We start from the raw sequence: 23324 nt of genomic DNA, 5'->3' as shown, positions 1-23324 counted from the left end.
ACAATGTGTGGTACTTTTAAAGAACAAAGGAAAATCATTTTGAACTAGATTTCTAGACAAGCTATACTATCAATCAAATATGAGTGCAAATAAAGGCATTTTAGGCATGTAAAGACTCATGACTTCTTGCCAAGACAGTTTAATTACTTGAGAACATATTGAAATAAGCAAAATCAGTTCAAATCAAGGAATGGAAAAATGTGAAATCCAAGAAACGCTAGAACGAACAGAGAAGTGAAATGAATAGTATCACAGTATAACCAAAGTGGAATAAGTACAAAAGCCATTGGTCAAAATGATATCAAGAAACCAATTAGCACCAAAATGGTCTTCAAAAAGAAATGTATAGAATAAATGCCATTCCAGAGATACAATGATTAAAGGGTAGAACCTTTAAAGTGATATGGTAAATAAGACATTCATTTTCTTTCAACAAGAAGAAATGAAAGGCAATTAGAAACTCTGGGGAAATATACACATGCATACACATACAGGGTAAAGTCTACATGACATAATTTTCAGATTCTGACGGCATGAAAGATAACTCATTTCGACCTTAATGATAGGAATTTTTTTTCAAGCTGTACAAGGGTCATGATTTGAGACCCATTGGAAAATATATAATTCCAGTACATCATTCTTATATGTAAGATAAGTAGCTAAATGCTGTTGATTGTTAAACTGTAGATCGAACTACAGAGAAAGCACAGATAATTAAGGATACAAAAGAGAACATAAAGTTATCAACCTTGACGGTAAAAAATAAAAATTAAGGGATAGTTGTCAACTGCTGGAGGCAGATGTGGAAGCAGATAAATGAAGGCAAAAGTAGGGGCAAAAATCTCAACTCACTAAAAAATCAAAAGAAACTACTAAAATTTATTAAACTAAGAAATAGTCTTTTTGAGTATATTATTTAAAACTACACCATTACCAATAAAATAACTGAAAATTATAATGAGTTAAGGGGAGGAGCGAAAGGAGTGTATAAAGTTTATAAATAAAGAAATACTATTTAGATTATTAAATACTATTTATTTTTATGATGTACTATTAAAAGACTAAAAAATACCCAAATGGAAATCTGTTATTCTTGTTGACAAGCTGTTGCATCAGACAACTCTTGTGCACAATCTAACAGCTCCTTGGCCTCATCTGTATTTCCAGCCACGCTAACTGTGACCTTTTGGGTCAGACATCAACTTACTTCACACAAATGGCTCTTTACCTCAAGTGCATGCCACCTTCAATGCCTTCCTGCTGTACTCCAAGGCTTCTCTGATGCTGCTGCAGTGCTCAAAACAAGTCAGAGGTGCCCCTGTGTGTGTATGGGCAACCCTGGGTGTATGGAAATCAATGATCAAATGCTTCTCCACATTGATCTTTGGACAGGTCATTCTGAGGTATTCTATATAGTCCTCATATGATATTGCACGATGAGCTGCAGCTGTCCACAGTGGGATGAACTCAATAATGCCCCTTTATAATAACTTTCTGGTTTTGTTTTTTGTTGTTGTTGTTTTTGTTTTGTTTTGCTTTTTTTTTTTGAGACGGAGTTTCTCTCCTGTTGCCCAGGCTGGAGTGCAATGGCGCAACCTCGGCTCACTGCAACCTCTCCCGCCCGGATTCAAGAGATTCTCCTGCCTCAGCCTCCCAAGTTGCTGGAATTACAGGCATGCGCCACCACGCTCCGCTAATTGTTTTTGTATTTTTAGTAGAGGCGGAGTTTCCTCCATGTTGGTCAGGCTGGTCCAGAACTTCCAACCTCAGGTGATCCACCCACCTCGGCCTCTCAAAGTGCTAGGATTACAGGCGTGTGCCACCGCGCCCGGCCAATAACTTTCTTCTTTATTTTTAAATTCTTCTTAATCCTTCCCTTCTCTGTTTGAACACTCCACAAATAAACCCCAGCCCACAGGCTCTTATCTCAGAATCTCCTCACAAGAGCAACCTAAACTAGGACATCTCTTCTGCATCCTTTTTTATTTTTTCCATGTGTCTGCATTAATTTTAAAAATCTTACAAATATTTGCATTCTTATAGATCATGTATTCCTCTCACAATTATATGTGCAAAGACAAGTCTTAATTTCTCTTCTGTGGTTCATTGACAATTGTTACTATGCACTAGGCACTCACGGTATGCTTAAAATGATTTCTCATGTCAAGGAGATGCTAGGTTTAGAATCACAGCAGGGAATAATGATGAACATAAAAAATTCTAGTCAGTGGAGTATCAAACTGGGAAATACAAAGACAAGAAATACAATCTGAAACTGACAACATTCTCACAATGATTGAGCCTGAATCCCTCTTCTTCTTTTTATAAAACAGCACAATAATGTTTACCTCTCAAGGAACTGAAATGAGTTTTTAATGATTTTCAAGTACTTCTTAAGGGCTTGAGTGCTGAGATTTTACAATGTATTATACATTTAAACTATTTACAGATCTCAAAAGACTGAAAGTGAATAGGAAATGCCCTGGGCAAAGAGTCAGAAGATATAAATCCTTGATCCACCTGTGCCTCTTATTTTTGTTACAACATTAACACAAGGAATGCAAACCTTCCAAGCCTCAGTTTCCCCATCTGTAACGATAACGTTAGCACTGCCAAATCTCACTTGTTATCCTTAAAGCTTTATAAGCCAATATGTGTAAAAGATTTTACGAAACTACCAAACATACTGTAAAACCAGGGCATTATTATATCCATGGAAGTGTACGGTTATAGTCACTGAGAGACAGAAAAGCTTCTATTAGGATAATGTCCAAATTGGACAGTTTTTAAGCTGAGTACCCAAGAATAATACCTGGCCATTCTAGGGCCAACTTTGTTAAATAACTGCTCAAGGACAGCCAGCAAGAGTACACTGCTTGCTGTCACATTCTTTTGAAAAAATATGAATCACTTCCTAACATGCAAACGTCAAGAAAGTTGACCTAAGAAAACTTTTGGCTCCCCTGTAAAAGTTAGGGATGTGACCACCTGACCTGTGTACTGGAATGGTCACTCTTCCCAGTGTTGAATGGGCTGTGTCCCATAGAGGGAGCATGCACCTGTAATCTGCCACAATCCCGACAAACCCTTTCCCTTGCACCTGGCCCACTTTACTTAGATTATCAGTTTGACCCCTGTAACATCTGGGTTTGAAGCTGCTTTTCTAGCATGGGTAAATGCCCTCCCTAGTATATGAGAAAGGAAACTGTGCAGGTTGGAAGACAAGGATGTAGAGCCAAGGAGGAGAGGAGAGGGGGAATATTAGGCGTTCTTAAAACATGGCCAGAGGCCTCATTTATTCCACAGGCCTTGAACCTATTTTCAGAGGGAGAAAGGTCTCAGAAAGAAACTCTACCAACAAAATTACAAAATTACATTGCAAATTTCCCATTAGTCAATTTTTTAAAGAAATTAAGGTATCTTTTGAATTCTACATAAAATATAATTTTGTGACTCACTTCAAAGCAAAAGGGAACATTGTACCTCTGAGGACAGAGAATGCTACCTAATTTTTATTTTTTCTTGATGATAATGCTCTAGTGACTTTCAAGAGAAAGCACTTAAAAAGAATAAATTGAAGTCCACTGCATCTTATTAATTTGTTTTGCAAGGACAATGGAAACTGCTGCATTAAATTATTCATTAAATACATCTTACTTTACTCACTTTGCTTTCTATCTATATTGCTTCTTAGGACGTTATCATTTTAATCATTAAAATATCCCCTGTGAGATTCATAGTAATTATTACTATCCTGGCATCATTATATAGAATGGAAATAAAAAGACAGATACATAGAAGATAATACTGCACATCATAACATTAAAACTACAAAAGCCTAGTAACAGTAACCAGCCAAGAAATAGTCTCAATCCAGGCATCATTTTCACCTTGTATTGGGACATTCCACTATAAACCTGGACTGTTTTTCAGACCATGGAAAACCACATGGTAAAGCACACTGATGGCAGGGACCCAGTCCAGCTGGCCTTTGGACTCAAAACTTTACGTGTATTTTCCTGCATTTCTCTTATTGACACTCTGTCTCTTCCCTGGCATGTCATCCACTCTCTCCCCAGTACTAAAACGAGAGAGTTCCCTGACCTACTGGAGGGACTTGTAACAGGATGTGGCTCCCTTGCTCAGTTTGAGCTTAGTGCACTCAAACCCCTTACAGGACAGGAAGCATGCAGACAGGCAGCTGCAGGAACCAGAGTGAGTGCTTTTGGGTTCTGGCCTCAGAGTGGCATCTAGGGAATGTGTTACAATTAATGTTCTTTTAGCAGTTGCCATTCACAGGCGGCTAAGTGTTAAACCAGCTCAGTAGAGAGTCACAGTGACAGCCTTTCACACCCTGCCCTCTTGGTACCTGGGTCCTTGTCCAGCGTCCAGGAAGAATCAGGTCAAACAGACTTGATGAATGGTGAATGTGGAGATTTTATTGAGTGGTGGAAGTGGCTTTCAGGGGATGGATGGGGAATTGGAAAGAATATGGAATGGGAAGAAGATCTTCCCCTGGAGTTTGGCCATCCCACAGCCAATCTCCTCTCCAGCCATCCCCAGGCGAACTCCTCTCCATGTTTGGATGCTACTTCTCTTCTCCTTTGCCATGCGGCTCTGATGCTCTTCTGCTCATCTGCTCATGGAACATTGGCTTTGGGGTTTTTACGGGTATAGGATAGGGGGCGTGGCAGGCCAAAAGGCAACATTTGGGCCTGAAAAGAGAAATGCCTGTTCCCATTTAGGGCCACGGGTTTCTAGGCTGGAGGGTGGGGCCTTTGCCAGGGAACCGCGTTCTTCTACCCAGTATTTCCCTGCCTTGTATCCATGTCAATACCACTACTTCACACACACACACACACACACACACACACACACCCCTGAATGGTGGTATCTTTGACAGTGGAGGACCAAGAGTGAATAGTCCAAAGGAGTAAAAGAAGAAAACTGGCTGCATAAAAGGTGTTCTAGGTTTGAGACTCCCATAAGTAGAAGCCAAGGAAACCTAAAATTTTCATTCAATTGTCCTTGCCAAAGGCAGAAAATTCTTGGCAGACAATCTATCCAAGACTGGGAAGAATTCATCTGATGAAAAAGCCCTGTGCCACTTCTTCTGAAAATCAATGTTAAATAGAAGGCAGAAGAACAATAAATCCTAGTATTCAGTGATTTTAGGATTTTCAAAACACTCCCTCTTTATAACAAACTAGCTTACTTCAATTCATTTTCACATCATAAGATCAGAGATCTTAGTTGAAACATGAAATTATATACCTTGGAAAAGAAAGCATTTAAAGGATAAATGTATTTACCCTGATGTATTTGTGCAAATGTATTTACACTGATAATAAAATGTAGTCACACAGGAAAAGGGGAATTCTAAAATACTTGCTGGAGAGCTTTATATAAAGGTGAAGTGTTAGAGAACCATTATTGCAAGAGAGAGCAAAGTTTATTTCTCATTTTCTACTCTTTTCCTGTCATTCAAACTTTTAGACTCTTCTGAACATGCTTTTAAAATTTCTATTTTCATCCATTTAATTCAATTTTTTAAATTAATGCATGTATCCTATCAAAATATGATAAAGAAAAGATTAGTATTACAGATACAATTTTGCTCCTTAGCAGTTGGTTGCAATTATAGTTTATCTATGAAAGAGGCAATATCTAAATACCTTGCTAATAAACACACATAAAATTTATTAGTCCTTAAATATTTAGTTTGCTCTCCCTGAAAGGAGCTAATAAGCAATGAAATAATATCTATGTAGATGGAGAAAATAATCCCTTTGGGAGGAATATTGACAATGGGTAATCAAGACTCAATCCTGGGGTGAGGATAATGTTTCCAACTCAGAAGATGTGGGCATAGGAACTTGACATTAAAACAAACATTAACTCTCCATGACTCATAGAGTGAACTTACCCTCCCACATGTTTTAAGCAACCAACTCTTTCCCTGCTGCCAAAAAATAAGTATAGTCAAAACTCTTCATTCTCCCCTTCTTCACTGAAATATTTTGATATTTTTCTAAATGCCGATGCTCCCTTAAAAGGGGAGCTTTTAAAATATTACTCACATTTAATGCTTCTCAGTCCAGAAGCAGTGCAAAGGGGAAGGCTGCAGGAAAATGCAGCTCAGAGTTTCACTGATAGTCACATCTTTCTTAATTCTACCTTGGCCACAAAGCCTTGAGAACTAGGACCAATGTATTGTTCCATTCCATGTAAAATCCCTTGGGTAACTAGCACACATGTCTTCGCTTTCAATGAATGCATCCTATGGTAGAATTTTCTCGGAATCTAAAAAACATTTTCTTTCACTATGAACTAAAATCATTCTCTCCTTAACACGTGAGACGAAAAATATAATTTTAAAGCTTCTTTTTACATGGGATTTTTAGGAGTAATATACACGGTTAAGCCAAAGCCAGAAACAATAGATATAATACTATGTATGAATAATCCAGTCTCTTTGTTCATTCTCAATAGATGTAGACTTGTTTATTCTTTCTAAAGAGAAGAGAGAAAAAAGAAGATCATTTCAAATTACTGCCATCTTGGTACGTGTGTAATAAAGATCTATGAAACTTCAAAAAGAGCTGCCCTCATAATTGGCCTAGCATAACTCTTGCCTGGATCTGAAATTTAGTTGACGCTGCTGGATTCAGTAGTCTGCTCCTGGGGGGTCTGTATATATTCATAAAGGATTAAATATTTCTCAAATAGAACAACGAATAAACATTCACATTTTTAAAAAATGTATGTTTGAAGAGTATATTAAAATATTTGAATAATAAACCAACACTGTGCATTATTGTTGGGACATCATTAGCAGAAACCATGACAAACAACATCTATCTATAATACAGTGTAATATATTGGTACCAAGATCTAAGAATTTTCACGTAAGAAAAAGCCAGTGTATTTTTTTCCTTCTGCTTCTCATTTTTATTTGAAAGCTTTGAAAATAAGGATTGAAAAATAACTTTATTCGTATAAACTCTAAAATAATTTTCATCTTATTTGAGTTTCTCATTTTATTTAATGAAATGCACAGGGTATATAATCCCCAAAAAATTTAGTTCTAAATTATCTGATATGTTACTTTACAGCAAACTTAAGATTTTCAAATGAAAAAGAAAGCAATACACAAAGATTTTATACATGAAAAACTATGCTGAATGCAAATAAGGTATTGAAGGACATCTGTCACAGGAGACAGTGATAAAGAACTTAGAAACACACAAGGACTTTGCCAGTAAGTACAGACAATGCAGCCCCCAGCATGGTACCCATTCTTCTAGCATCACTCCTCAAGCTAGCAAGTAGCTCTTTCAGGTCATAAAATCCTTGAGAGCAAGAACAATGTCTTCTCCATGTCATGCAAAATCACTTGGGTAATAACATCAGCCTCTGAAATTGTTACTCTGTTAATAACTTAATTTAGGTAAATTATCTCATTAAACTTTCACAAGGATTCTATAAAGTATTACCTAAACCCACTTTACAGAGGAGCAAGTACTCCAAGAGGTTAAATAATATGTCCAAGATGACACATGTCCAGTAAGTATCAGGGTGGGAATTGAAACCAAGATATTTTGAGTCCCAAGCCCCACTTGTTTGAAATGCTTATATTTTGTTCATTATTGTTACACTGTAGAAAAAAATAAGCAACATTTTTATTGTTTGGAAACTTTATCTTCACAAGTCACAGAAAGGACCTGCATTTCCCAGGAAGGCTTAACTATTCTTGTCCTCATGAGCCTCTATCCTCTGAATTCCCATAGCTCATATCACTTGGCATCTAATAAACCCTGCCTTGACCCTCTCAGTTACTTTATCATATGACATGATGTGGTTTCTCTCTAGCCTGTGTGAGTGCCTTAAAAGCAGAATCCCTCATTTATGTTCCTGATTCTCCACAGTAGTTGGTAAAGGGCTTGATATTAATACATTAGCTGACTCCAATACAGGTGTTCAACAAATTGTTAATTCCGTGGTCACTTCTAAAAAATGTTTCTATGGTCATTATATCTCATAATGGTAATTATAATAAAACAAAATTGATTTCTTCAATTAGGAAGAGGTTTACTTGAATTATGACAAGAAAAGTACTTTTCTATAGTAATTCTCCATCTGAAATTATAAAGTTTGAATTAGGCCTATGGGTCTATATGGGAGTCCTCTAGGAATATTTTTATTTGCCATTCCTAAATTCAAGAAAAAAAAAATCCTGCTAGCAAATTTCATAACCAGCAACCTTTTGCTACTTCTCTTCTTTAGTGTTTAATTTCTAATACCTACTACCCCAATTCCAGGGCCAAGCCTGTGTCCCATTTCAGAGACTCGCAACTCCCCACCAACACAAATCTTATTGACAAAGTTTGTAGTATCCCTTCCCAACAGCATATGTATTATTTATTTATTATTTTGATGAGTTTTGGGGGAACAGGGGGTGTTTGGTTACATGAATAAGTTCTTTAGCGGTGATTTCTGAGAGTTTGGTGCACCCATCACCCAAGCAGTGTACACTGTACCCAATGTGTAGTCTTTCATCCCTCACCAGCCCCTGTCCCCACTCTTTCCCCATGAGTCCCCAATGTCTGTTGTATCATTCTTATGCTTTTGCATCCTCATAGCTTAGCTCCCACTTATGAATGAGAACACAGAATGTTTGTTTTTCCACCCCTGAGTTACTTCACTTAGAATAATGGTCTCCAATTTCATCCAGGTTTCTGTGAATGCCATTATTTTGTTCCTTTTTATGGCTGAGTAGTACTCCATGGTATGTGTGTGTGTGTGCTTATATATTTCACATTTTCTTCATCCACTCATTGATTGATGGGCATTTGGACTGGTTTCATATTTTTGCAATTGCAAAATGTGCTGCTATAAACATGCCTGTGCAAGTATCTTTTTCATATAATGACTTCTCTTCCTCTGGGTAGATACCAAGGAGTGGAATTGCTGGATCAAACGGTAGATCTACTTTTAGTTCTTTAAGGAATCTCTACACTGTTTTCCATAGTGGTCATACTAGTTTACATTCCCACCAACAGTGTAAAAGCATTCGCTTTTCACCACATCCACACCAACATCTATTTTTTTTTTTTTTTTTTTTCGATCACAGCCATTCTTACAGGAGTAAGGTAGTATTGCATTGTGGTTTTAATTTGCATTTCCCTGATCATTAGTGATGTTGAGCATTTTTTTTCATGTTTTCCCAACAGCATGTGTGTTTCAATAGAGAGCTTCTGAAAACTGAAAGACTAATAAAGATAAATTCTTGGCCGGGCGCGGTGGCTCACGCCTGTAATCCCAGCACTTTGGGAGGCCGAGGCGGGCAGATCACGAGGTCAGGAGATCGAGACCATCCTGGCTAACACGGTGAAATCCCGTCTCTCCTAAAATACAAAAACTAGCCGGGCGAGGTGGCGGGCGCCTGTAGTCCCAGCTACTCGGGAGGCTGAGGCAGGAGAATGGCGTAAACCCGGGAGGCGGAGCTTGCAGTGAGCTGAGGTCCGGCCACTGCACTCCAGCCTGGGTGACAGAGCGAGACTCCGTCTCAAAAAAATAAATAAATAAAGATAAAGCCTTTATTAGTTAAGGTATACCCTAAGCTGCTGAATAAAGGACCCCTAAAACACAGCGGGTGAAATAAGATGAATGCCGTCTCCTTTCACCTACCAGTCTACGTGTGAGCAGTCCTTGGTGAGAGGGGGACTTTGCCACCTCCACAAGTGGCTTCCAGGTTGCTCCACTTGCCATTCCCCAGTTAGCTGAGAGGAGGAAAGAAACCAAGAGTAAGTCACTTCATCTTTCAGGCTGTCACCCCAAAGTTACACTTTTTCTATTGGCAATTTTTGGCCCAAACTTAGTTAGTATCACCATATCAAGGTTCAAGTGAGGCTCATAAATGTCATCTTTCCCTGGGCAGGCATGTGCATAACTAAAAATATGGGTTGTATTTCTAAAGAAAGAGGGAAGAACGGAACTTAGGGGACAATAAGTGATCTCTGCCACAGAAACTGTAAAGATTACATCATAGATTGAAGATTAAATTGCAACAATTGGGATGAAAAAAGGAAAAGAAGAGTATCTTAAGGGTGTCTTGCCTGGTTTTTCTCTCAAGCACCATGTGGATAACCTGTTCATAAAGCTTTCCTTTCCTCACAAAATGGAGAATAATAAGCTATAAGTAAAGCATGAATTCTAAGTGCAGAGGGCTAAAGGAGAGTCAAGAAACGAAGGGCTGCTGTGGGAATTAGAGCTTGCCCGCTCAGACAGCTCAGGGCCGTCACCTAGAAGAGCCGAAACCCACATCCTCGGACCTCCAGGGTATGAGTATGTGTCTGTGTGGTTGGCAAGACATGAGAAGGATCAGAGAATTCAGGCCCTGCAAGTGTTAAAATGAGTCTCCTTGGGCATACATCTGACCTTCACTAACTTTCTGTTACATGAAGAATGGAAGTTACTTAAGAATTTGTGGCACAGCGCAGTTGCTCACACCTGTAATCCCAGCATTTCGGGAGGCCGAGGTGGGCGGATCACCTGAAGTCAGGAGTTCAAGACCAGCCTCACCAACATGGAGAAACCCCGTCTCTACTAAAAACTAAAAAAATAAAAAATTAGCCGGGAGTTGTGGCACACGCCTGTACTTGGGAGGCTGAGGCAGGAGATAGCTTGAACCCAGGAGGTGGAGTTTGCAGTAAGCTGAGATCGCACCATTGCACTCTAGCCTGGGCAACAAGAGCAGACTCTGTCTCAAAAAAGAATTTGCTCACTACGCTTTAGAAAACTGGCTGGAATCTATTCTGACCTAGAATAGCCCTTCTAGACTGAATCTTCCCTAAATCTGGTGTACACACTCACATACACACACTTCCTATAAAAGCAACCAGCAGTGAAAAGTGAAAATACAAAGGAAGCATGACCTGAAAACTAACAGTGCAGGGTCAGGAAAAGTGTGAAGAACAGCACCGACTGCTTGACAAAAAGATGTCAATCGTCACCTGCATGGCTCTTCACCAAGACCTGTATTCACCAAGCTCTTTGCCTGCAGATCAAAGTGGAAACAAATTCACGAACCCATATCATTGTTTTCTGAGACAAGTTGTTTGACCTCTTCGATTTCTTTCATTCTGAACAGAAAAGTACCTTCACAGCTGCCACACATTTTAAGTTCGACTATGATGAATTCAAGTCTAATGAATTGTCTGTTGATTCCTAAGAAGTCAAGTTTGTTGGCAGAAGTTACATTTTCTTTTCTGTAAATAATTGTGCCCAAAAGTCAATAAAATGGTAGCTCTAAAAGGTGAAACAGATGAATTTTACACCCATAATTATACCCTATGGTTAACTCTGTCCTCTCAGTAAAATTTTGGCATTTTTCTTTTACCTTCACCCTCTCTATCTTTTCCTCCCTCAGTAAACAGACTAGTGACCAAACTACTGTGTCTTATCTTTTAACATAAATCATTCAAGATATATATGTACATAAATCTAAAAAAATAGGCACTCATTCATACTACATAATGCCACCTGGATTATTGGTTTCTGACATTTTTCAAACACTTCGGTAACAAGTTGTAGGAGTTCACATCACTCCATGATGATGAGAGTTCATACCACTACTGTCATTTTAACAATGAATGTATAATAGATACTATGTCAACTGTATAGCACATTATCAGACTCCTAGTTTGGATGAAAACATCTGCTTAATTCAAATTTCTTGGTACATTGTCTTAATCCTGCTACTTGATTTTAAGAAGAAAATTCTAGGAAATATCCTGAGTGCTTTTATCCTAACATTCAAGATAGCTTTCTTTGTTCACTAGCTAAGCTCATGGATCATGTGTGTGACATGCAGGCAGGTATGAACGCACTGAAAAGACCTGTGCAACCAAAAGCACCACATGTCTGAATTGCTAATGTATGCATTTCACTAAATTGGGAGAGTGGAATTTATTCTGTTGGCTCCAAAGTCCATGATGGTCTAGACTTTTCTAAGAGAAAGTATGTAACTTAAATCACCCTTTACACAGAGCAAATTCAATGGATGGTTCTCAACACTATATGCAGATAAATATAGGAATAAAGTATTACTTTAAACAGTGCATTTAGCTCTGAGAACATTCTGTTCACTAATAATAGTGGAAGATCTTAAAGGTCAGTAATATCTCCAATATATTTTATACACAAGATATAAAACTCATTTTTGACAAATATTTATTGAGTATCTACTATGTGCCAGGTTTTAAACAACAGTAAAGTAGAAGGCATATGTCCTCACAAACTCACATGCTATAACTAAACATGTGGTAAAACACTATAAGGGTAGAGAACTAGTGGCTTTCAGAGTGAAAAAAGGGAAATATTTTGAATGTTGAGGACCTTAGTTTGAATCCTTCACTCAGGTCACAAAATATTAAATGATTTATTCCCTATTTGGCTCCCAGAATACACTGAATACACTTCCACAGGGAAACGAAAAGTTTTCATCTGGGGAAACTTACCAGCCAAAGACCTAAATATACTTACATTGAGAATTTCCTAAAGAAATGCACCACAGTCAACAAGTTCTACCAAGAACATTTTATGATGCCTCTCTCTTAAATATAGGGTAATAGCCATGGAACCCCAAACATTTGATGAAAGCATATATTAGGAAAGGCAGAGATCAAAATGTATAACAAAAAGCAATGAGAACTTTAAGGAAATAGAGACTGTACAACACTCATTTTAAAATTAATATATTCGATATAAAAAAGATTTTGTATCTATGAAACAAGAAGAGAATGTTATTCTAAAAGATCTTTCAGAGATCAAGAGTTTTAGATATTAAAATATAGAAACACACAATTATAAAAATTAATCAGAAGCATAAAAGACAAAGTTTAAAGAAGTCTCCCAGACAGTAGGGGAAAAATATGGAGAGTGAGAAAAGGTAATAGTATAGGACCCGTCTAAGAAGCCCAACATCCAAATAAAAGTTCAGGAAAGAGAAAACAGGCAAAAAATCAAAGAAATGAATTTTTTTTTAAAGTTCCCAAGTTAAAGAGCATAAATTTCCCGATTGAAATGGTCCATTATTTGTTCAAATGAATTACTTAAAATAGACATGCAACAGGGCATTTCATTGTAAAATTTCAGAGCACTACCTAAAATAGATCCTATCAGCTTCCTGAAAGAATTTCATTCAAATAAAAGAATAATGACTGGTTATCTCATATCCACAGTAGAAGCTAGAATAGGATAGGGTTTAGAAAGTATAGGACTACCTTTTATTTAAAAGAAAAAAAAAAAGTTTTATTAGAACAGAGCCACACTAATTTGTTTACATATTTATATAGCTGCTTTGGTGCTACAAAGCTCAGTTCAGTAGTTAAGCAGAGCTGCATAGTGCACAAAGACTTAACTATTTACCATTCCACTTCTTACAGAAACAGTTTATTAATGCCTAAAATAGAGCAAAGCCTTTTACATTCTAAGGGATAATTATCTTCAACATAAAATCTAACACCCTACCAAAGTTATGGTACTCAGATAGAATGAATAAAACAATATTCAGACTTCCATGTTCTCAAAAGTTTATTTTCTGCACTCCCCTCTTACTGAACTCACAGGAATACAGGAAGCATCAAAGCGAGGGAGTAAACCAAGAAAGAGGAGGGCATGGATCAAGGATCCAGGCACTTCAAATGAGAGAAATGTAAAAGGAACTCTCAGTATGCCATAATACAAATCCAAGACCACCACACACAAGACCTATGGAGCAACTAGGTCAGATTAAAGCAAGCCAGAGACCTCTGGGGGAGGTTTCTTCAAAGACAATCCATTGAAAAAACACTAATATATTTGAACACATAAAAGGAAACTTACACAAAAGGATTGTTTGAGGTGTATTCACTGATAATGTTTTCAGAAATCTAGGTAAACAATATCCCTAAAGGATAATTATTAATTCTAAGGAAAAATTTGTGTAAAAAATAACCATACTCTATGGATCAGTGATAAACAGCATTTACAGTATCGTAATAATGTCAAACTTAATATTGGCTCCAATGAAATTATAATAAAAAACACAGTGAAGAGATTCAGGGGCCAGAATTATGGGGTAGTACATTGAAGTAGACTGAAAGCAAGTGACATCCTCATCTTCCATATGAAGGATTTAATAGACAATCTAAACTTTGAAGTATATGCATGTTACTTAGTTTTATATAAGTGGTTGGCAGTGATTGCCTCTGTCTGTGTGAGATCAAATGGCCTGGCAGGAAACGGCAGGAGAGACTCTTGAGAAGTGTATAACATTGATAAAAAATAAAAACCAACAAAGATCTAACTAGAATTACACAAGATTGCTGCAGAAGATTTCTTGATAAGATCTACTACACCCCCCTATTAAGAAAAAAGTGGAGGAGAAGTGCATTTTTTTTCCCCTAGTAAAAGGATAGGACTGTGAGCCTTGGTGTTAAAGTATCAGAAATGAAATTATTCCCAGGGTTGAAGAACCTTACCTAGGATGAGACCAAAGCAAATAAATGAAACTAGATTGAGACTGATTTTGCTTCCCTCTAAGATTCTCTTTCTGTTCCCCTTGCTTCTCAGGTTCTCCCAACTGGAGTAAAGTGACTTCAAGTCCCTTTGACTACCCAAAACCTCCCCCGCATCTCCTACACCACTAATGCACATCTCATTTAGGCAAGTTTTCTCTAGGAAATGGCACAAATTATCAAATTATTTCTCCTCCTTTCTCCCCAAGTAAACTCCCATGCTCTGATAAGCTAACCCATAGTTAGAGCTTTAAACAAAAGGAAGCAAATTAGAATGGCAAGATAGCACCAACGATAACAGTGATAGTTGAGTCAACACTTTTGCAAAAAGAATTTGCAATGCGAATTGGATACAGGATGGAAATTTGCCTCAGGCTTGGATAGTAGGATTACATGTGTGAAGTCAATGAATTAAAGCACAAATGCACAAGACGCTAGGACCATGGGGAAGGTCTTAGAACTGCGGAGCTGTTAAACACCCTTTTGACTTCAAAAGTGAGGTAAGCCATGAACATAGTGAGTAAATCAAGAACAGTTGTGTACATGGCATTTCCAATTGTCCAGGTTATAGCATCATCGCCAAATGCTAGTGTATCCTGAGAAAAACAAGGTACAACAAATAAAACCCAACAAATAGTAATTAGAGACAAAGCCAGAAGTGACCTACCTTGGGGTGGATATTAGAACTGATTTTTCTTATAAGCAAAAGACAATGTTCTGCTAAAAAGTAGTTAAAATATGTGTAAAAGAACTAATCTGAGCATGTATCATTGAGACCTTCTGGTTATGGTGCACACCTGTTCTTTGTTTCCCTGACTTTGGTCAATACAAATGCAGACAGTTCATTCATGCTGTGTCATGTCTTCTACCGGCTGTTAGAGTTGCCTGTAAGAAACATCTTAAAATTGCAGATGTCTTCCTTCTGGTAGTTTGTGTGAATTGTCCTGCGGTCTGAGTCAGTGACACAGTTGGCCACTTGATCAACTCTTTCTATCCCTTCCTAATAACCAGAAGGGTCAGGCCCACCCAGAAAAAAAAAAGTGGGAGGAGAAAATCAGTTAAAAGTCACTATTTATTGAATACCTTGGTTAGTGTGCTATGCACTTTAAATACATTACCCTTGATCCTCATGCCAGCTCCTAAAGGTAAGACTTTTATGCCTATTTTGGGGAAGAGGAGTCTGAGTTTCAGGCTAGTTACTTAGTTCGTTTAGGTTACCCATCCAGTAAGCACTGGAGCTAGTATTCCGACTGGCATATCTGACTTTTATTCCCAGGTTTTCTGTTGGAGATGAGTGTAAGATAAGTGAGCCTTCCTGGAACTCTTCAAATCTACCACATGGGCTTGTTCCCCTTGCTTCCTGCCACCCCAGCTCCACCCAGTGAATCCAGACTTGAACATCGTCAAGATAGTAAAAAATAATGATCAGTGGGAAGTCAGGAGCCTAGAACCTCATGATGAATTGTCAGAAATTGCATATGAAACTTCATGTTGAGATGGGAGACTTCCCTGACCCCCTCTCAGGACTTGTGATAGGAGTGTGGCTCATTTGCTGCATGCTCAAATCCCTTATGGGATGGGGAGCACATAGATGGGCAGGTGCAGGAGCCAAGGCAAATGCTTTTGGGCTCCAGCCCCATGGTAGCATCTGGGGGTATGCTATGATTAATGCTCTTTTAGCAGGTGCCATCCACAGACAGCTAAGTGTTAAACCAGCTCAGCGGAGAGTCAGGGTGACAGCCTTTATACCATTGCCTTCTTGGTACCTGAGCCCTTATCCAGCATCCAGGAAGAATCAGGTCACACAAACTTGAAGGATGGTAAACTTGGGGATTTTACTGAATGATGGAGGTGGTTCTCAGCAGGATGGATGGGGAGCTGGAAAGGGGATCGAATGAGAAGATGATCTTTCCCTGGAGTCCAGCCATCCTGCAGTTAATCTCCTCTCCAACCATCCCAAGCTGAACTCCTGTCTTCTCTCCTTCTCTACCACACTGCCCTACTACTCTGCCACTCTTCTATTCATGGAGCCTGTGGTTTGGGGTTTATATGGGCACAGGATAGGGGCATGGCAGACCAGATTGGTCTTGGAAAAGGCAACACTGGGGAGCAAAAATAGGATTGCCTGTTCCCGTTTACAGCTGCAAGTTTCCAGGCTTGAGAGTGGCACCTTTGCCAGGGAACCACCCTCTTCTACCCAGTATTTCTCTGCCTCCTGTTCATATCAATCTGAGTGGCAGACACAGACCATTCCCTAATAGAATATCTGATGGATCCAGAGAATGGTCACTCCATTTTCTGGTAGGACCACAGAGAGGTGGCTGGATCTCAAACAAAATAGCTCTCTTTAAGGAGGCTAGACACTGAGTGGCCAAACCCCAGGCTCAACAAACATTCCCAGGCTGAAGACAGGCACAGAAGCAACAGAGCCATGAGGGCTTGGACATGGTGCCTTGCTATCAGTGTGGGTCAAAGGTCAGATGGCACACTCTGAAGGATGTACTGCAGTCATTTGCCAGGTAGAAACATATGCCTTATAATTATAAATATCTCTAAAGTTTAGATATGTGTTTAGGTACAATTTTATCCCCCCAAAAATCATACTTTAGTTATTAACACTATAGTTCATTTGTCAGACTTTCCTGCACTGGCCACAGTATTAAGCTGACCAGGGGAAAATGGTAGCCTATAATGAAGAGAGGTAACAAAGTTTGCTTATGCTTTTTACTCACTTTTCACCTATTGCTATGTATTTCAGCTTTCATGCATTTGTTTGTAGGTTTATATAATCTCAAACAGAGACTCTTGCAGTACTGTGGAATGAGATGGGGTGTGACACGTTTTATTCTATGTTAACTAATGGCAAAGTACTTACAAGAGCCATCACATTTAAAGATAAGTTATGCTATTGTCTTACATGACCCTTGGAAAAATTCATATGTTGAAATCTTCACGCCCAAGGTGATAGTATTTGGATCTGAGGCTTTTGGGAGGTGATGAGGTCATAGGGATGGGATTATCGCCCTTATAAAAGATGTCTGCTGCCATATGAGGTCAGGGTGAGAAGATGACTGTCTAGGAGAAACTGGGCCCTCACTAGACACTTAATCTGTTGGTTCCTTGATCTTGGACTTTCCAGCCTCTGGACCTCTGAGCAGTAAAATTTCTATTGCTTATAAGCCACCGAGTCTACAGCATTTTGTTCAAGCAGCCCAGATGGAATAAGATAAGTTACATGTATGTTTTTACAAAAAGACATGTTTCAAATTTCAAATTTCTTTACCTTTCCTAAAAAATAAACACCACCTTAATTTTCTCCACCAAGGTAAAGGTGAAGACTTTATTTTCATTTTTTTTTTAAAGCTACATCCTGAAATAATTTTGAGCTACAGAGAGAGCATTTTGAAAACAGATGTTTGGAGATGAAAATGTGACTTTGCCGCCAAAATTAAGTGAGCATATTATCTATTAAAAATTTATATCCATGCATTTTAAAAACAGAATTCAATTTTCTAGCCCTCTGTAAAATCATATACGCAGAGTTTCACTGGGTTTTGAACTCTTTAGTTGAAAATGTAACAAAGGAACACCTTAGTGTTTATGTGTAAGAACCACTAACTCACTGACATCATGGAACAGGGAAATGTACAGATGAATTTTAACAAAACCTTTCTATTACTGGTTCCAAAAATATCTTATAATTTCACTAATGGAGTCAAGTGTGCACATCTTTCCTCTGAATCTACTTATTAGATACATTTTCTCAGCTTTAATTACATTAAAACAAAATGTCAAATAAACTGGACTTAGGTCTCAATGCTTAATTCACTGTTACAACACAATCAAGATTTTGAAACTAATAAAGCATACTCAATCAAGTTTTGCCAATACCTTTAAAATAATAATGACAAAGGTTTATTCCATTAATATTAAAGTTAAAATATTTATTAAAAGATTACTATATATATTTCTTTGTAGTTCTTCCTTTGTATGCTTTATAATAAATATATTAGAACACTATATGCTCAGATTTTTTAGAGATTACATTTTTAAACTGTGTAAGACAACTGGGACACAAGTTCACTTTTGGAAGGATGTGTAGTAAGTGAGCTTAGATTTCTTGCCACCCTCCTGGGTAGGGGCTCTTGGTCAGATTTAATCAGATTTAGAAAAACTTAAAGTAATTTGTTTCTTCTGCCAAAAATTATAGAGGAAATTCACATTCCTTAATTTGTTAGTTCTGCTCTGTATAGTTTTCTTTTAACTATTTTGACAGAAATCCACAAATAGCATTTGTTTGCATTTGTGTGATGACAAAAATTCCTGTGTACCATGAATCCAGATTAAGCCTGGCAAATCTGTAATCCTGTTCTTCCCAACTACTCATTTAAAATACCCAAACTAGCCATCCTCATGAATTTGGGGAAGGGAGACTCTCTAAAATGGTAGGACCCTTATACAATGGAGCAAATACAAACACCATTATGAGCAGCTGTTTTAGTTTAAAACAATCTGAAGAAAAAAATAAACCTCAGCAGTCTGAGGAATGAACTCCTCAAAAAGGAGGACAAACATCTCACATTATTCTACCTCTCCTTTGCAGTATCTCCATGGGGTCCTTTTTCCAAGTAGAGTTTTAGATTACTCAGTCACTTTCCCAATTCACTGCCTACAGCCACCAAAATGTGATCTTTCAAAGGAGGGACGGCCCGCCTCCACCATGGAATCCTTAGCCAAATGCTCCATACGATTATTTGCCCACAGTGTAGTTAGCACAGAGGATTGGGAAAAAAGGAATTTCCTTCCTCTCATATGCAGATAATCATCTTCCATCCTAAAGCATAAATTTTGATTACCCAGATTATTTAAGCTTTCAGAGCCACAAGGGTTATTAGTGGTAATAAAATCATTCAGCCTTATAAAAATTTTTTAAAAAGATTCCAACCACAGTATTTAAGAATCTGACCTCACAGCATATTATCCACCCACTATGCAAATAATTTTCTCTTTGCTGTCAGTGTGATCTTTTTTTTCATTTCTTTAGCTACAGTTCAAGAAGAATACAAAGTGATATTACTGACCTCATCAGGGTAGAATTATTCCCAGCCAGAGTACAGTTTTATTTGCTTTGCTTCACTTGCTGTCTGAATATAACTGACTTTATAGATGCCAAAATCAAGAGTTTACCCTATTTACACTGTACTTTAAACCCAACTAAGAGATCCAACTAACTCTAGTGATTCCTACATATGATCACTCAGCTAAGTAACAAGTCTGTTCTTTGCACAGAAGGAGAGATGAAATCTTTCCAACCCAGCTAACTTTGCCTTCCTCATACTTTCATAATTCTGGCTTAGAGCCAACTCTGTCCTTAACTACTTAATGGGCCTTCTAGGAGCTTTCCTTCTTCAACTACCCCTCCTAAAATACGTATTAAAGTTGATTTTTAACATTCGTTAATTACTAATATCTAAACCTTCACAAATCAGTAGGCAAAGTTAACATTTTGAAGAAGTGTCTCGCATTTCTAGGAAAATGCATGTTGGCATATCCATGACACAGCTGCATTCCTTGTGGATCTGTGTCTGTCTCTGGAATGAGGAATCCAATTTTCAAAGAGCCCAGTAAGGCACGTAGAAATCCAACCAGGCACTTGGAAAAGAAACGTTCCCAAAGCAGCCTACAAAATTGTGTATATATGACTCCATTTTTAAAAAATTTCTTATGCAGAGACTGGACATTTCAGAAACAAAATACTTTTAAACATCATGAGTAACTGAATCACAGGAATTTTTCCCTTGTATTTCCAAAACAGCACCACAAACTTGCTATTTTTATAATCAGATTTTTTGAAAGCATATAAAGTAGAAGGAAAGAAATTTCCTCCCATTTCTGCTGATTTAAAGTATGTATTATCTGAATTTTAGAATACTTCATTTTCAGAACGATACATCCAAAATAAATTTGTGGTGCACCCAAGAGACAAATTCTGTCTGCTCCATAGAAGGATTTGTTTTAATTAACCATGTTGCAAATTACTTGCAGCTAGTCACTAAATCATCACTCTACTCGAATTTCTCTTTTCTTGGTCATACCTGGTCAAGTAGTTAACAAAGCAAGAAAGCATGGCAAAGAATAACCATACCCCAATTACTTTGAGCATCTTGATTTAATAGAGTTTTTAAAGGAATGTGACCTTATTTTTCATAATTAAGTAACTCTCTAGTTAATATACACTTATACCATATATCTTCCTGCCACTGAGACCAACTGGATAACGCTAATATGCTTCCTTTGTGTTAATATGTTGGGAATTTTGCACGGGTGTCAGAGGACAGAAAAACAGAAAGGACAAGTTGCTGGTTACATGTAGCACATATGATTAAGGACAAAGGTATAAAGAAGGTTGGTTTTAGAAAGAAAAAAATAAATGTTCAGAGCTATTTAGTTTTTTAAAAAAATAGTCTATTCAACAGCTGAATTTGAAAGTGGTTTACGAGTTGTTACAGTAAATATATTCAAAATGAATCATATAACCACTAATTAGGTTTGAATCACTCAAGTGTACATTTGCTGTGACAACAATTTTCCCTTTACGGATCATCCCTCTATTTATAAAAGAGCTGAAATTAACATTTCCTGCTTTTGTCAAACTGAAGCATCTTTCAATAGTTCTCGGCAAACATCTGAAGGATTCTTGCATCCTGAGATCATCTGGCCATTATGTTTTCAAGTGTTGTCTCTCTTCAAGCACTGGGTGAGATGTACAGAATAAGTGATTGCAGATTCTCTCTAAAATAGCAACAAGAACACAACGAAAATACCCAATGGAGAAGAGATCATGGGTTACCATTAATGGCAGATGGGAATCAACTTAAATTGACAGTAGAGGTTCTCATTTTATTTTACACATGACTAACCACAAGTAAAGCTTAAGCCCAAGAGAAATAAAAGACAAGATTGTGTAGCTATGTTTTAATACAGTGGTTATTAGTAGATCCAGATTTAAATGGATTTTTTTTTCCCCCTAATTGAAATCATTTCCTGATGAACACAGATTTAGGAGCATGTACTGTTCAGATACCAAATAGAACTTTATGCTCACTCATTTTCAAAAGCATTTATCTAAAAGAGGACTGTTTTCTGAGTCTACTTTAATACATCATCTTCTGATCACTCTCAACCAGTGTTACACACTGCTATAAAAAATGAAACTATTTTTCTTTGTGGACTCTCAGTTGAAGGTGCTAACAGACAGAATGAGTTTATTCTACCTTGGAACTGATGTTCTCCACTCTGAAAAATAAAAGTGCTGGTGAAGACTCGAAATTCACTGCATATTAGAGAACACAAGATTTGTGGCATAGTCTAAGTTCTTGAAGGATCGAATAAGGTAATGCTTGCAATTGTGAAAGCCTGAATTACATATTTCATCTAGATGTTCTCTACTTATTTTTCTGAGCACCTTTTTTCTTCAACATCTTTCTCATCTTCTTCCAAGTTCTTCTGTTTTTCTTAAAATGTCCACACTTCCTTGTGTACCCCGTAAGCTCTTTGTGATTGATAATTTCTCAAGTTGAATTCCTGACTGCATGATTCTGAAATTCTTTCAAAATGACACATTCTGAGTTCACTTATTTAAAAAATGGTGATCCGACAATTCTGAGTCTCATTGCTACAACTGTCTCCTGTCATCTTTAATAGGCTTACCTTCGCAATATCCTTTGTATTTTACCATCAAGCCTGTGCTGTTCCTTGAGCATGAAAAGGTTTTTTTTTTTTTTTTTTTTTTTTTTTTGAGACGGAGTCTCGCTCTGTCGTCGTCCAGGCTGGAGTGCAGTGGCCAGATCTCAGCTCACTGCAAGCTCCGCCTCCCGGGTTTACAGCATTCTCCTGCCTCAGCCTCCCGAGTAGCTGGGACTACAGGCGCCCGTCACCTCGCCCGGCTAGTTTTTTGTATTTTTTTTTAGTAGAGACGGGGTTTCACCGTGTTAGCCAAGATGGTCTCAATCTCCTGACCTCGTGATCCGCCCTTCTCGGCCTCCCAAAGTGCTGGGATTACAGGCTTGAGCCACCACGCCCGGCCGAAAAGGCTTTCTTACACCTACCTATATCCTTCACTGCCAAAGTAGTACTACCCTTCAAGGATGTGTTCAAATAACACCCTCTCCCTGTAACTTCTCCCATAATGGTTTATTTACAATTACATCATAGTTTTTGTTAATAAATAGCACTTTCCCACCTGGAAAGTTTGTCCTATATAGGTTCTGAAGACACATGAACAGCAAAAGAAAGTAAAAAACATATAGTTACGTACCTAGCCAAGTCAACTAAACCAACCTTGCTAAACACCCCACAATCAATATCTCTCCCAAGACAGCTCTTTACTCTTTGTCATTCTGGGTCTGCCCTTTTACTGCCATAAGCATTTGGAAGCTTTATTTATATTTTTAACTCAGAACACCTGTTCAATATTCACTGCTTACTCGGTGCTTAGCAAATATATGTTGAAACTGGCTCAATTTATGAATTCTGCATATTGAATGTAAAAGAACTCTTTGGGACTCAACACATATACACTACAAGGAAATCTGAGAGATTAATTAAAATAACAAGTAGAGGAGACCAGGCTTCGGGTCTAGTTTGAGTCCCACCACCTGTGTTTTGGGATGAGGATTTCATTTCCATCCAAATAAAAAAGACAACTATAAGGAGCTTCTCCGATGACTTCTTCTGTAAGATGAAACTTAGTAGGACATATCA

General features: G+C 37.8%; 1 long non-coding RNA gene across 2 annotated transcripts in view; it reads right to left on the bottom strand.

Moving 5' to 3' along the window:
- The window catches only part of LOC108537692 (uncharacterized), a 119253-nt gene that overhangs the window by 57595 nt on the left and 38334 nt on the right, over positions 1-23324 (bottom strand). For both annotated transcript variants that reach the window (XR_001887901.1, XR_001887902.1), the window contains exon 2: positions 9691-9782. This is a non-coding gene — a long non-coding RNA (uncharacterized LOC108537692). The remainder of the gene's footprint in view (positions 1-9690; positions 9783-23324) is intronic.

Source organism: Rhinopithecus bieti, unplaced genomic scaffold, assembly GCF_001698545.2.
Source record: "Rhinopithecus bieti isolate Rb0 unplaced genomic scaffold, ASM169854v2 scaffold_14215, whole genome shotgun sequence".
NCBI classification, from domain to species: domain Eukaryota; kingdom Metazoa; phylum Chordata; class Mammalia; order Primates; family Cercopithecidae; genus Rhinopithecus; species Rhinopithecus bieti.
Note: the sequence above shows the minus strand (reverse complement) of the source record. Positions and strands in the feature narration are given on the sequence as shown.